This window comes from Canis lupus, chromosome 2 (assembly GCF_003254725.2).
Source record: "Canis lupus dingo isolate Sandy chromosome 2, ASM325472v2, whole genome shotgun sequence".
Classification (NCBI taxonomy): domain Eukaryota; kingdom Metazoa; phylum Chordata; class Mammalia; order Carnivora; family Canidae; genus Canis; species Canis lupus.
Genome location: NC_064244.1, coordinates 48417949 through 48431122, shown reverse-complemented (window position 1 = coordinate 48431122; position 13174 = coordinate 48417949). Strand labels below are relative to the sequence as shown.

General features: G+C 38.2%; 1 long non-coding RNA gene across 1 annotated transcript in view; it reads left to right on the top strand.

The window, feature by feature from the left end:
• The first annotated feature begins 541 nt into the window (after positions 1-541).
• The window catches only part of LOC118354056 (uncharacterized), a 70705-nt gene continuing 58072 nt past the window's right edge, over positions 542-13174 (top strand). The window contains exon 1 of the long non-coding RNA XR_004813981.2: positions 542-1175. This is a non-coding gene — a long non-coding RNA (uncharacterized LOC118354056). The remainder of the gene's footprint in view (positions 1176-13174) is intronic.

Sequence of the window (13174 nt, the reverse complement as noted above, 5' to 3'; positions counted from 1 at the left end):
AGGTCCTGCAATAAAAGCCCACTTAGGGAAAAAGGGACAATCTTAGTATTTTCTTTAAAGCCTAGGTAAGAACAGTTGTGTAGGTAGAGTCACTTAAGGGATGTTTCCAATGACTTTGGCTCCAGGGTAATGGGGAGGAAAAGAACAACACGTATCTCTGGTATAGTCCATTTTGTTGACTTCAGTGGACACATTTATGGTCCTTTTTCTTTTCTTGATTTATGAAACTGACAGCAGATCCTACTATTTCTCTCATTTGTCCTAAGAGTTCTAGTTGTCTCAAATAATTTTCAGCTATCACAAATTTGTCTACACTATCTTTCCAAAGTCTTTATGTATTAGTACATGTATAAAATCAACTGTATGAAAAGAACACTCAGTAAGGGAGGAATGAGCTCACTAATGTAAAGAAATGAGAATAAAAACACTGCGTGGGTTGCTAAGACAATAGGCCACTGTCAGGAACTCTTTATGATGCTAAGCAATTAGATATGTTCTAATTTGGAACAGATTAAGAGTTAAATCTGAGAAATTGAAAAGGCTGAGCCAAACAATACATAACTAAGAATGTTGTAAGGAATGAAAACATGGATATATTAGGGCTTGGTTCATTTCAAGGGTTTTGGCTGGGAACTGACCACTCAAAGCTTTACAAGACATTCATTAGCCTGTTTCCATGAGGTTTGGTCCACATTTGTTTAGGAGATGAAACATTTCAGATCCAAAGGTTAAAAAAGTTTAGAAATTTTTATCTCTGAACACCTTCTCTTAGAACTGAAGTTCTTTCTCTTTCCCCCTCCAGAGCATGTGGCCCAGTGGATTTCAGATTCAATCAATTTTGCCCATCAGGATGTTTACTTGAAATCCTAGCAGGGGAAGCAAGTAGAAGGCATGGAAACTCGAAAATATGTTCTCAAGTTTTGCCTCTCTCTAAGGCGTGGTTGCTCTTTCCAGAAGGGAAGGGTCAAGTAGGGGTTTTGCTTTAACAGTTAAAAGTCGTGATCAAAAATAATTTTGCTTCTTGAGGAATTAGGAGGATCCCAGAAGAACACAAGTTTCTAAGGTGCCCACAAAACATTTTGACAGAAACACTGGGCTACTTATCCTTTTTGGGTTGAGCGAATGTTGGGATTCCAGAAGATTATAGGCCTCCGTTGCCACTGGATTACACAAAGGTGAGGAAGATTTTTGTGCTTGTGGATATTATGCTGGAATTTATTAGCTGTGTGCTTGGGAAAGTCACTTAATTGTCTTAAGCTTCTGTTTTCTTATAAAAAAAATGGAAATAACCTTGCTCTGAGGAGGGTGCTTTTGGATATTAAGTGAAATAATGGTTTAAAATGCTGAGTACATTGTTTGGTCTGTACAATACTTCAGAAGTGGCAGCTACCTAAGTAGTGAGAAGTTAATGATGTGTAAGAGGTTAAACAAACACAAAAAGAATTATAAAGGGGGTGTGTTAGTTTTCAAGTGTGGCTGGTATAAATCATCACAAACTTACTAGGTTAAGACAAATTACTATTTTACACAAATTTACTATTTTACAGTTTTGTAGGTTACAAGTTGCCTTTTAAAGACCCTGGGAGACAATCTGTCTCCTTGCCATGTTCAACTTTTAGAGGCTGCCGCATTCCTGGGCTAATGCCCTCCTTCTTCCATCTTCAGAGCCAGCAAAATAACATCCCCCTGCTCCTGCTTTTGGTGGGCACATATTTTTTTTGGATTCCACTTTTCTGCTTCCTTATGTGATTACATGCAGGTGGTTTGGGATTAATTTAAGGTCAGCTAGTTAATATCCTTAATTTTTTAAAAAAGATTTTATTTATTTATTTGAGAGAGTGAGAGAAAGAACGAGCAGGGGAAGGACAGAGGGAGAAGCAGACTTGCCACTGAGCATGGTGCTCGATGCAGGGCTCCATCCCAGGAGCCTGGGACATGACCTGAGCCAAAGGCAGACGCTTAACCAACTGAGCCACCCAGGTGCCTCAGTATCCTTAATTTAAACGTCAACTTTATCTGCCTTGAAGTGTAATGTATAATAGGTTCTGGGCAGAAGACATCACTGTTTTGGGAGGTGGGGGCAACATTCTGTTTTCCATAAGAGGGAAAGCTCATTTTTACTGTGTTCATGAAGATAGATTTAAAGCATGGAATTTTTTGCATTTGTTCATTCGCCAGCATATATTAAGTATTTTTACGTATTTCATTGAACACTGGAGATTTAAAAAATGAGCAACACTATTTCTTGTAATAGTTTAGGGCTCACTAGTTCATAAGTGAAATAGTGAAAAAGCACAATGGTGGACCCAGTGGAGACTCAATGAAGGAGTGGCGCATTCTGTTGAGAATGGATTTGGGAGGAATTGAGGAAAGATGCTAGAGTCTTAAAATTAGTTGATAGAGTGGGGAGGCAAGGAAATATTACTGTTAAAGGACGCAGAGAGAATATAATGACTTAATACAATGAGGAGCTCGGGGAAATGACAAGTAACTTAGCGCAATAAGAGCACACAGAGCGATAAGCCTGGAAAGATAGATACTTGAGATTCTGATTCCTATTTATCTACTGCTTTTTTGGGATAACCTTGCATTACCTGAATTTTAGCAGTTTGACTTTATCTTAAGCCAGTGGAGGACAGTAATGATAGTTAGGGTGATGGCAGATTCCAGAAACTCTCAGATTCCGTGCTGAGGCTTCATCCTGGTGACAGTGATATCTTCCCTGATGCAAATCCTCTAATTACTCATCTTAACTATATGATACGTGTTTTTGTTCTGGGGATAAAGGAAGCTCTGTCTATGGCCTTGAGCCTTTTCAAGACAGTAAACAGAATTATGGCAATTGTGGTAAGCGATGGAAATGAGATGTCTATAGTGTTCATTGGCCTTATCACCCACTGCTTTGTGATCTTCCTGTGTGTGTATTGGTTTTGTGTCCTTAGCAATATTAATGTCTTCGAAAGCAGAGGCTTTGGCATAGCAGTTGCTTAGAAAATCAGTATTAACTCTCTTCTTTCTTCATTTGACATAACAATGAGAAATAGCTGCCATGGATGACTTTCCATGTTCATTTATATGATTAAAGAAACTATTCTTTCACTCCTCAGTCGTGGTAAATCATTTGGATTTTTAGTGTCTGTCTCAACACCATCTCTTAAAAAATGTCCTTTCCCAATTAGAGAGGAAGGCAAACCATGAGAGAATCCAGACTCTGGGAAACAAAGGGTTGCAGGAGGGGAGGTGGTGGTGGGGGATGGGATAACTGGATGCCAGGCATTAAGGAGGGCAAATGAAGAGATGAGCACTGGGTGTTATACTATGTGTTGGCTAATTGAATTTAAATAAAACATTTAAAAAATGCCTCTCCCCCACCCCCCAAATAAATCTTAAAAATAAAAACAAAAAACTAGTAGATGGCATGGAGGCTAAAGTCTGGGAACTTCCTCCTCCTGCACTCTTCATGAGGGAGTTGCTGTCAGGAGGCCCTTACCACATACTTGTGTTCTCTTGTTTCTCTTAACTACTACTTCAGTCCTGCACTTCAGATAGCCTGGAGTGTAAGTACTCAGGCCTGATAGACATACTCTGCTGTCATTATGTCCAGGGAGTTGTGTTATTCCTGTGGCTTCCCATACATGCTGCCCTTGCGTACACATTTGCGTATGATTCATTAAATTCTTCTAGAACTACTCAACATAAGAGTTCCATGCATTTTCTATTTGAGCACTGTTCCCTGAACCTTCTTACTCTAAATGGATTACTTTCAAATCTCAACTTGTCAGCCTACCAATATAGCAGTTCTTGTCCAGTTTCTTTTTCTTTACTGGGTAATATAGATCTTGTGTCTTCTTCTAATTCTTTTATACCTTGCAAAACTCCAGTCCTGCAACCATTCAGCTGTGTGAAGGATTTGATTCTATCTCTTGGCCTCTGAATATTATTGGACAAAAGCAAACATTTATATGGGTTTGTGTCTCTACGTTTCATGGTCCTATATTGCAGCTGGGCTTTCAATAACTGGTTAAATTTATCATCATGGATAGTGGAGATTCAAATGTTTGTACTGTATTTTTTTTTTTTTTTGCCTACTTTGAGTTGATAATCTACCTCTTAATTCAATAAAAGGTACCCTATTTGAATTAATTCCCTAACCTACTCCCTGTGTCTACTTAAGCTCTTTCCTTCTTAAAGTTGTGGTGGGTACAAGGAAGATTTTAGAAAGTAACGGAGAACCAAACCCCAAGTGGTTTAAGCACAAGGTTATTTATTGACTTAAATACCTGTGAGACTGAGGAGGAAGGCTCTGTAGGTGTGTAGACTTCGTTATTAAATGGACATTTTTCTGTGTGGTCACTGGGATGTCCATAGCAACTTCAGATAACCTATTCTCTCATGCTCGTGTCTAATGGGATGATAGGTCTATATTCCTTTCAAGAGTCCAGCAGAAGTTCCAAGCCTGCATCTAGTTAGCTTCAACTGGGGAAACTATCCATTTCTGAACCCATCAGCCTGGTTAGTATATGTACAAATAAGGTTAAGTCATTTAGTACCTGATCTTGGATCTGAAGATTTGTTCAAGTAACCTTGAGATTTGTGTTGAAAAATGTTGATACCAGGTTGAATTGAATGACTTTCTAGGGCAGTGACATATGAGGTCTTGGGGTCTAGTCAATGAAGCCTGACACAGAGTTCCTGCCTTGGGGACTGGGGATTAGGGGGACTATCAACATGTGTTCTCACATTTCAGACTCCCCAGCCCAGTACAGTGGGTAGGTAGGGTCATTCTCCGTAACTAACCAACAACCCCTGGTTTTGTTTAGCTAAACTTCTCTATAGTTCTTCTCAGCCATATTTTCTTGCAAGGAAAAACTTGAACATTTCTTGAGGAAAAAAAAATTAATAATATTGTATCCAAGGTACTTCCTAGAAAAAGTGTTTCACAATTTGATGATTTCGCTGATAGAAATTACATCAAAAGAATTTATGCTGTACGATATTATTAAGCTATTTATTTCCTTTAGTACTACTTGTTCCAACCTAATCAGTAAGACAAGATAAAATTGGTTATTAGAGTGAGGCCAACAAAGAATCTAGTTTTTCTGGGGTTATCTCGTTAAACTCTATTTAATCTGTAGCATTCTGGAATACTCCATCAGAAGTTGGATGAGCCTTCATGGCTTGTGTCATTCTCTTTTTGAAGATATTACATTTAGATTGACAAAGAGAGGGACACCTGGGTGGCTTAGTAGTTTAGCACCTGCCTTTGACCCAGGGCGTGATCCTGGGTCCTGCGATCGAGTCCCTGCTCCCCACAGGGAGCCTGGTTTTCCCTCTGCCTATGTCTCTGCCTCTCTCTCTTTGTCTCTCATGAATAAGTAAAATCTTGATTAAGAAAAAAAATGTTTAAAAAAAAAAAAAAAGATTGGCCAAGAGAATATAGGTAAGTAGTATCAGAACTTTTGGACTTTTGTGCAGTATGCCATAGATCTTCAAGGGAAGTGTGGAGTTCTTAAATTCATATATAAGTACTAAAGTAACAAAGACATTTTGCTTCAATAAATTTCAAACACTTTAATAAATGTTACTAATATCATGAAGAATTTGAGTTATTATGCATGCTTTTGCCTCTTAGATATCCAGATATTTCCTTAGTAGAGAGAAACTTAATTATAAACACTGTATTATAATCAAGTTTTCCATCTCCTTCTGAGTTATATAATTTTCCATTTATTTAGGTTTTTGGCTTGGTTTACAGTATAAAAGTGAAGAAAGAGCAGGTGACATCCTTAATGATTCAATTTACCTTTTCCTCCAAAGCCTGGTTAGGAGGAAAAAACAGTTTTAAGAAATGGCTTGATTGTTCGTTCATTTTTCCCATGATGTGGATAATAGTTACAAATGTTTGAAGTCTAAAAATTTGTTGAAGAATATATGACCAAGGACCAAATCTTGGCTTTGAGTGTTGACTTAACCACTCACTAAGAAATCTTGAAAAATTTTACGTTTTTGGAGTGAAGTTTCCTTACCAATAAATAGTTAGCTCCCAGGTTTATTATGGATGGATGATAAATTAAAATAATCATGTGCAATGCATTTAATAATTTGTGGTGCCCAGTATAAGATTTTAATTCTAGTTTGAGAGCATTTTCCTTTTCCAAATGACATTTCCAGTATAAGGCAGTAAATTAGTTGTGGTTAATGCATCACAGATTCAAATGCTCAAAGGGGGAATAAAAAAATCTGTTTTGAAAAAAACCTTTATTCTAGGACAATGTGCTCCCTCTTTAACAAAGAAATTATTTTTTAAAAAATAGTAACAGTACAGCTTAGCTTACAGTTTGTAAAACACTTACCTCATTTTGATCTCATTTTTGAGGCCAAATGAGAAATAGGGGGTCTGAATTAAAATTCAGTGTTAGCTTGCAGCACGAGCTGTGTGAACTATTTTACTGTGTAAAGTATTTGGGATCATCCTTGTCAACTGGCATTATTTAGGTAATGAGACAAGAAAACTATGTTTAAATATTGGAAAACATGTTAGCTAGAGAACCTTGCTTCTTCTCCTCTTGGAAACATTAATCATCTCTGAGAGATGCTTTTGTTTACATATTTTAGAGAAAGCTCCATTTGTCTACAATCCTGATGGAAATGTTTATTAACCACATTCTTGGAGTGAACAGATTGTTCTGTGATAGGAGAAAATTGATCCCTTTTATTCTAGACAAACAGTGGATTTGACTTCACAGATTTTTATGTTTTTACAGATCTTGCTGTAGCTATCCCCACTGCAGAGATGACTTGAGTCAGTTAACACCAAAGCAGCCGGTTTCACTTCCAAGCCTGGCAGCTGCTGCTGTTAACACCTGTATACAAACCCTATCTTTTTAATAAATCTTAGAGGGACCCAATTCCCTCATCCGCAGATTGCTTTTATTCTACAAAGTGTTTTTATGAATACATATTTATTACTACTACTAGTCATCATGGAGATGTCGGGTTTGGAACTGAGCCTCAACGCCTTCCAGCTGTGGCCTTTGGGCAGGCGCCTCCTATCCCCTCGTATCATAAATGTTCTTCAGCTTAACACCTCAGATAACAATAAGAACCTTGAGACTTTCTGTGGGGAATAGATGAAATGCATGTAAAACATCTGACAGAACTATGGATGCTATAGGTAACTTAAAAATAGAGGTAGTATATATCTCTCCAGCTACCAGGTGTAAGGTGGGGTAGGGGCATGGGCTTGAACCATAAGAGGGGGATAGCAAAGTATTAGGGGAAGAAGAGTTTTTATCACCATAAATTTGAGCCTGGGAAAACTTGGTACCCTTGCTGATCTGTTGGAATGTCCTCAATTCTTTTATTTAACATATGAATACAGAGAATATTTCATATACCAACTACTGTTTTAGTTTCTGGGGATATATCTGGACAGAATGGATAAGATACCCACCCACATGGAGCTTAAATTCTAATAGATGTAGACAGCCATGGTCCACTTGTTCTCTCAAGAACAGTTGAAATGAGAGGGGGAAAGGGCCATTTCTAGATAATGAAGAGTTATCAACTCTGGGAAGAGTGGAGTCCCCAGAAGGTGGGAGATGGCAATACAATTCTAGAGGATGGAAGGCAGTGGTAGTGGTGCATGGGGTGGGGGGAGCAAGTAGAGCCACCTAAAATATGCATGGGAGGCTTAAAATGATATAAGAGTTTCCACAGCCTGGGTCTGATGTTGGAAAGTATGCCATCAGAATCCTCCTCTCTGAGGAAAATACAGGTGAAAAGAGAAGGCTCATGACCCCTTATACATCTGCCTGGAGAGATCCTTTGAGCCTACCAGTGACTTGTTTGTATGTGGGCTAATTATTAATGCACCCTCAAACCTAATTCTCTACCTTCCTTTAACTTGGGAACCAGAAACACTACATTTTTGAAATCTAGGAGCCAGAGTGGGGGGTGAGGAATGGAAGGGGAAAATAGGTTTAAGGAAACACCTGTATGTGGAAGTCAGCTCAGGTCCATCCTTTCCCGACTATATTAAGGTAAAGGGTTGACCCCTAAGAGTAAAAAGGAGTCCTGTTCTTTAAAGAAAGGAAACCAAGAAAAATAAGGCCATTTGTGTGAGAATGAGCATTCATGAACAATGTTCTGCAAATATTAGCATTTAGGGATCACCCAGAGAAGCCCTCAAAACTCTGCCCACTGCCCTGAAATAAAGTATAAACAGCTCCTATACCTGTATCTCCTGTCAGCAATTTTGCCCAATTGCCCAGTTTTTTAGGTTGTTTTTTTTTACATATTTCAGAAGGAAGTTAACCTTACTAAATATTTAAATTAGTGGCATTCATCAGTTTTCATGGAATTCTGTAGTCTCCCACTAAACTGGCTTTGTATTTTAGCCTCTTGAGTCTTTGCATTTGTGAAATGGTCGGAGGCAGAAGGTGGTTGAGAATTGAGAATATCATGATCTGGAAGGTCTCTAGTTTCAGCTTAATACTGCTTTCCCATAAATACCCACTGTGATGACATCACCTTCCAATTGTAGAGCACTTAGGAGTTGGCAAAATTCATTTTTCATTTGATCCTTAAGGTAATCTCAAGATAATCCAGTATATTTTCTCAATTTTATAGAGAAGAAACCTAAAAACTGCAGTTCACATAGGGCATAGGTTGAACAGAACACACTCTGGTCAAGAGGAAAAAAAGTGGCCTAGACACTGACTTGGTTCAAAGGGTGAAGAAGCTAAGACTCATTGTTCCTTTAAAAAGATCTTCCTTGGAACATAACCAGTGGCCCTTCTTTCCATGACATCTAAATAAAAATGAAAATCATAGGTAGATAGGATGGACCCCAATTCTCTGACAGTGTGACTCTTTTTCCTTCTCTGCTCATGACAGACTGGAGGCAGGGCTGGAGTGTGGGGATATGCAAGCCTTCGTGTCTCCAGTTTGCTTTGTAGAAGTAGTTGGTCCAGCCTGAAGCTTAAATTACATGTTAGTGAAGATAAATGGAATGTCCACACAGATTGTAGATTTGTGTTGGGTTTTTAGAAGTCAAACAATTCAGGCATTACCTAGACCTTGAAGTGAGAAGAGAGTAGACTGTTGGACCCTTTGTGCTTACTAGCTGTGTAACTCCGTGAAGACTTGACCTCCAAGTGTGTTAATATTGTCATCAATAAGAGTGGAATAATAGTGTTAAAAACCTCAAAGTCATTACGAAGATGAAGCAATTAAGAAGTATGAAGTGCTGAAATCACTGTCTAGTACACAGCCTGTGCTAAATATACATCCACTGGTCCAAGAGTAAGTTAGTAGTTCTTGGCTATTTCCTCTGTTGGACCTGAGTTCAGTGACTGACGTATATTATTGCATTTGATTCTCAATACCATCCCTGAGGTAGGGACTATTTTTATCCTCATTTCATAGAGAAGAAAATGGTAGAGAGATAAAATAATTAACCTCATATTCACACAGCCAATAAGTGGCAGCTCATCACTTAAAATCATACCCTCAATTTCTATGCTAATTTTTTTTTTTTTTTCTGATAGAAGCACCTTAGAACCATAGCAGATAGAATTGAGAAGCCCTGTCATAGAGTATTCTGGACATGTAAGCTGACAAAAGTAACCTTTACATTGCACACCTTGCCCTGAAAATAAATGGCTTATATTATCGATATGATCTTAAGTCTGTAGTATATCATTGCAGGAGACAAACTTCTAGGTGTCATTTTTAAAAATGTGGTGACTGATTTCATTGTAATTATTCAGAATGAAAATGTTTAGCACTGATGATTTTTAATGTTAAAAATGAGTTCTATTAGAATCAAAAGAATGCATGTTCTCAGTAGAGGACAGATGCCTGGAATAAATTTGGATTTTAATGAGGTGGAATGATCCAGCTATTTGTATTGTTTCTTTTCATTGTGCACTGTATGTTAAAATGCTTTATAATTACCATTTATGTTCTCTTTAGACCTCCTACAAGCTTAATATTTACACTATCTTTTTTAGCAAGAAAGATGGTTTCTTGAATACACAGGTTTTCAAAGTTTAATGCAGGGTAGTCTTTGGGAAAGCATAAGTTTTAGAAAACTTAGATCCAGGTTTAAATTAAATATCCTTGAGCAGGGGCTGGGTGGCTCAGTCAGTTGAGCATCTGCCTTCGGCTCACGTCATGATCCCCGGGTCCTGGGATCAAGCCCCACATTGGGCTCCTTGGTCAATAGGTAGTCTGCTTCTCCCTCTCCCTCTGCCTCTCACTCCCCCTGCTTGTGTTATCTCTCTCTCTGTCAAATAAATAAATCTTAAATAAATATCCTTAAGCAAAGGACTTAAACTATTTGATTCTGTTGTCTTATTTATTTTAAAAAAATGTTTTAGCTTCAGCGAGAAAGCCTGTGTCAAACACAAATACCGTATTAGGCACTGTATAATGCTCTCATAAAAGCCATTGCTTTTTAGGCAGGTCTATGTAACAGAACAGGAATTATTGTAATCCTCTCTCCCTTAAGGTTCTTAGAAAAAGCAAAATAGTATGATCCTTTCCCTCTTTCCCCTCATCTATCTATAAAGAAAAAACTTAATATTTCTATCAAGGTATTTATATATATGGTATCGATACACATCAATACAAAATGGCTTTATCTAAATCATTCTCAATAATAACTAGTTACTATTGGTTATTATGGCATTTATCATATGTAAATCACTGACCTCTACAACAGGATTAAAGGGTTACTGCTCCTGGCACTCTGAGTGCGATTATTTGGATTTTTCCCCCACAGGTGGGGGACCTATGTGCTGACTGGCCAAAACTTCTCCCCTATGGGAAGAAGCTTGCTGTCAACTGTGTGGCTATGAACTCTGATGACTATTTAAAAATAAATCATTAGACCATGGAAGTCTTGACTTTTGGTTAAAACTTGAAGGGTAAAAACGTAACAAAAGAACATTTTGTTTACTGACAGATCTGTTATCTTTGAGACACTGACAAACGTGCTTCCCTTGGCCTACCCCATCTTCTTAGTACAGTGACTTATTCTGACATTGTCAGACTAATCAAAGAATCTGATCTTTGCCAGAAGACAAAACAAATGTTATTAACTCTACCCTCGAGGGAGAGACAGCTTGCTAGAAGAATATCAGGGCTTTGTCTCATGGGTCAGAGCTTTTATCATTTCACTGAATCTTTGACTAATACACCTGTACTTTGACAGAGCTGAAGCTGAAGTTTGGAAGGGAATACTTGGATTCTTGGAAGAAAGATTTCCACTGAGTGATCTAGTAGGACCTCAGTTTAACTTTCAAGTGCTTTCCAAGGCCTGTAGCTATGCAAGGATAGTAATTTCAAGGCCCTGGTATTTTGAAACTTTAGTAGTTTTCCAAATTTTTATTCCCTTATAGCATATTATGTTTGATCAACGTGTGAACAGCTGCCTGTGAGGTAGACACTTTGTCTCTAGTGTTTTGATTAATCTAGGCTTCTCTCTCGATGTCTGTGTAGTGATCATCTGTTTCCATTTCATTAAATATCTGTGGATACCCTTTTTGCATTTTTAATAGTTAGTTCCCTCCTTTGAGAAAGGGTTTTTGTTGTTGTGTTGTTGTTTCATCTTATTGAAAGAATCTGATAGCATAATTAGGAAGTCTTCTCCAACAGCTGTTGGAAATAATAATTGGCAGTTGGGACATGTCTGGAATGAGTGGAAGGGCAGGAGGTCATAGGTATGATGAGAACATTATGCCTTGGGACCTAAACTTACACCCTAAGGTTGACAGAAAAATCCAAATAATCGCACTCAGTGCCAGGAGCAGTAACCCTTTCATCCTGTTGTAGAGGTCAGCGATTTACATATGATAAATGCCATAATCTCTGGGTGAACTGAGGTCATGTGCTGCCCTGTCCCTTGCCTTTGTTTAAAAATGATAAGTAGTCTAATTCAGTTTCTGAAAAAGGTCTATTTTTGATGTACATAATTATCTTAGGTATGTATCTAGACTCTTACCTAAATACACAATACTTGGCCAACAAATGGTAGTTGAACTTCCCACCGTTGGCATTCAGAAATTAGGCTGTAGTTCAGAAGCTTTCTAAATTTTATCTTGACACAAAAGTGCTGAGTACTTTCTCTGGCTGGAGTGCTTTGAACTAACTGTGTGCCTTTGATCTCATGGTCTTATAGTGTCTTCGCCGTATTTTCTCATTTAGACACATGGCTGCCTTAGGAGATGGAAGGAGAAGAATGGCAGCAATCCTTTGTAGATAAGGACTTGGAATGTAGAGAATTTGAAACCATATGAAATAGGGTCAGAGAGATGGTAATAGAAACTAGGATTCCTACACAATCATGGATAACAGACTAAAATATTTTCTACATACCAGGCAAACAGACTTCTCTTGGTTCTAGTACACACTGAGGGTCTCTTGGGCTGGCAAACATGTGGCGGTTACTGTAATCATTCATAAATGTTCAGTTTGGAAGTCCTTCTTTTAAAAAAAAAAAGATTTTATTTATTTATTCATGAGAGACACAAGAGAGGGAGGCAGAGACAGGCAGAGGGAAAAGCAGGCTCTCCGAGGGGAGCCCAATGTGGGAGTCAATCCCTGGACTCCAGCATGATGCCCTGAGTGGAAAGCAGGCACTCAACCACTGAGCCACCCAGGTGTCCCTTGGTTTGGAAGTCCTGAGCTCAGTTTACCTACGGTGGCAGGAAGACTATGGACATTTTAAGGCTGTCAATACCATGATGACTCAAGCTTTTTCTGACCCCAGAACTATCTATGACAGAATTATCCTTGGAGAGTCTGTACCAGTTAGAGTGATTCATGCTTGCCAATGGAGTGATGATCACTTCCTCCAGAAAAAAAGTTCTGTTTTGACTATCTGTTGCTAATCCTCACACTGCTTTGTGATTCTTCATCCTTGAACTGCTACCCTTCCACAGGTGCTAAAATTATGATGCTTTCTCAGAACTTTGTTCTGAGAAACTTCTGCTTCTTTAATATCTTCATTACTCATGCTGCTGGCAAGTGTTCAAAACTTATACATATTAAAAAATATGTATGTATATATATGTGTGTGTATATATATACACACACATATATATACATACAAAAAAAGGTTTTAATGCATTTTACTAATATAAAGTGTAGCCCATAGTTGACAAAT